The following is a 3,407-nucleotide window of genomic DNA, read 5'->3' as shown; positions in this document are numbered from 1 at the left end:
ACCCTTATCTCCTGCATTACATTATTTGCCATTTTCCTCTCGTTTTCCTCTCCTCCACTTCACCCTTGCCGTTTTATTCGCCCTCTCTCTCTATCCTCCCTCTCTTTCTCTATTTGCCTCTTTTTGCCCGCTTGCTTTTTGTTTGCCTGTGTGTTAGTTTGCTTGCTTGTCATGATGGCTCAAGATAACACTAAATTGGGTGACTTCACCAATACCAACAACAATGATTTTATTAGCACTCTGATTGCTCCTCTTACTGATGCTGAATCTTGTGAGATTAATACTGCTTTGTTGAATCTTGTCATGAAAGATCCGTTTTCCGGCCTTCCTAGTGAAGATGCCGCTACCCATCTAAATAGCTTCATTGATTTGTGTGATATGCAAAAGAAGAAAGATGTGGATAATGATATTGTTAAATTGAAGCAATTTCCTTTTTCGCTTAGAGATCGTGCTAAAGCTTGGTTTTCGTCTTTGCCTAAAAATAGTATTGATTCATGGAACAAGTGCAAAGATGCTTTTATCTCTAAGTATTTTCCTCCTGCTAAGATCATATCTTTTAGAAACGATATTATGAATTTTAAGCAACTTGATCATGAGCATGTTGCACAAGCTTGGGAGAGAATGAAACTAATGATACGTAATTGCCCTACTCATGGTTTAAATTTGTGGATGATTATACAAAATTTTATGCCGGATTGAATTTTGCTTCTAGAAATCTTTTAGATTCGGCCGCGGGAGGCACTTTTATGGAAATCACTTTAGGAGAAGCTACTAAACTCCTAGATAATATTATGGTTAATTATTCTCAATGGCATACTGAAAGATCTACTAATAAAAAGGTGCATGCGATAGAAGAAATTAATGTTTTGACTGGAAAGATGGATGAACTTATGAAATTATTTGCTAATAAGGGTGTTTCTTCTAATCCTAATTATATTCCCTTGTCTACTTTGATTGAGAATAATAATGAATCTATGGATGTGAATTTTGTTGGTAGGAACAATTTTGGTAACAACGCGTATAGAGGAAATTTTAATCCTAGGCCTTATCCTAGTAATCCCTCTAATAATTATGGTAATTCCAACAACAATTCTTACGGAAATTACAATAAGATGCCCTCTGATTTTGAATCTAATATTAAAGAATTTATTACTTAGCAAAAGAATTTTAATGCTTTGATTGAAGAAAAATTGCTTAAGATTGATGATTTGGCTAGGAACATTGATAAAATTTCTCTTGATGTTGATTCTTTGAAACTTAGATATATTCCATCTAAGCATGATATCAATGAGTCTCTCAAAGCCATGAGAATTTCCATTGATGAGTGCAAGGAAAGAACCGCTAGGATGCGTGCTAAGAAAGATGCCTTTATAAGAGCGTGTTCTTCTAGTTCCTATGAAAATAAAGATGAAGATCTAAAAGTTATTGATGTGTCCCCTATTAAATATTTGTTTTGCAATATGAATCTTGATAATGATGGGACTGAATATGATCCACCTTTACCTAGAAGGCATTCCAAGAATTCAGAATTTTTTGATCTTGATGCTAAAATTGATAAAAGTGGGATTGAAGAAATTAAAACCCTAGATGTTGCTAAACCCACTATTATGGATTTCAAGGAATTTAACTATGAAAATTTCTCTTTGATTGATTGTATTTCCTTGTTGCAATCCGTGCTAAATTCTCCTCACGCTTATAGTCAAAATAAAGCGTTTACTAAACATATCGTTGATGCCTTGATGCAATCTTATGAAGAAAAACTTGAATTGGAAGTTTCTATCCCTAAAAAACTTTATGATGAGTGGGAACCAACTACTAAAATTAAAATTAAAGATCATGAATGCTATGCTTTATGTGATTTGGGTGCTAGTGTTCCCACGATTCCAAAGACTTTGTGTGATTTGTTAGGTTTCCGTGATTTTGATGATTGCTCTCTAAACTTGCACCTTGCAGATTCCACTATTAAGAAACCTATGGGAAGAATTAATGATGTTCTTATTGTTGAAAATAGGAATTATGTGCCTGTAGATTTTATTGTTCTTGACATAGATTGCAATCCTTCATGTCCTATTATTCTTGGTAGACCTTTCCTTAGAACGATTGGTGCAATTATTGATATGAAGGAAGGAAATATTAGATTCCAATTTCTATTAAGGAAAGGCATGGAAAACTTTCCTAGAAAGAAAATTAAATTACCTTATGAATCTATTATGAGAGCCACTTATGGATTGCCTACCAAAGATGGCAATACCTAGATCTATTCTTGCTTTTTATGCCTAGCTAGGGGCGTTAAACGATAGCGCTTGTTGGGAGGCAACCCAATTTCATTTTTATTCCTTGATTTTTGCTCCTGTTTAGTAATAAATAATTTATCTAGCCTCCGTTTTGGTTGTTTTTTGTGTTTAATTAGTGTTTGTGCCAAGTAGAACCGTTGGGAAGACTTGGGGAAAGTCTTGTTACACTTGCTGTAAAAAAACAGAAATTTTAGCTCTCACGAGAACTGCTGCCATTTTTATTTGGAAAGTGATATTTAGTTAATTATTTTTTAATATGATTAATAGATAAATTCCTCACGTCCAGAAATTTATTTTAGAATTTTTGGGGTTCCTGATCTTGCACTAGCTACAGATTACTACAGACTGTTCTGTTTTTGACAGATTCTGTTTTTCGTGTGTTGTTTGCTTATTTTGATGAAACTATGGCTAGTAAAATAGTTTATAAACCATAGAGAAGTTGGAATACAGTAGGTATAACACCAATATAAATAAATAATGAGTTCATTACAGTAACTTGAAGTGGTCTTTTATTTTCTTTCGCTAACGGAACTCACGAGATTTTCTACTTTAAGTTTTGTGTTGTGAAGTTTTCAAGTTTTGGGTAAAGATTTGATGGATTATGGAACAAGGAGTGGCAAGAGCCTAAGCTTGGGGATGACCATGGCACCCCCAAGATAATATAAGGACACCTAAAAGCCAAAGCTTGGGGATGCCCCAGAAGGCATCCCCTCTTTCGTCTACTTCTATCGGTAACTTTACTTGGAGCTATATTTTTATTCACCACATGATATGTGTTTTGCTTGGAGCGTCTTGTATTAGTTGAGTCTTTATATGTTAGTTTACCACAATCATCCTTAATGTACACACCTTTTGAGAGATCCATACATGATTTGGAATTTGTTAGAATACTCTATGTGCTTCGCTTATATCTTTTGAGTTATCTCTAGTACTTCACTTATATCTTTTAGAGCATGGTGGTGGATTTGTTTTATAAAAATTATTGATCTATCATCCTTCACTTAGATTATTTTGAGAGTCTTAAAAAGCATGGTAATTTGCTTAAAATCCTAATATGCTTGGTATACAAGATTAATAATAAAACTTTCTTATGAGTGTGTTGAATACTATGAG

The sequence above is a fragment of the Triticum aestivum genome, chromosome 2A, assembly GCF_018294505.1.
Source record: "Triticum aestivum cultivar Chinese Spring chromosome 2A, IWGSC CS RefSeq v2.1, whole genome shotgun sequence".
NCBI lineage: Eukaryota > Viridiplantae > Streptophyta > Magnoliopsida > Poales > Poaceae > Triticum > Triticum aestivum.
Note: the sequence above shows the minus strand (reverse complement) of the source record.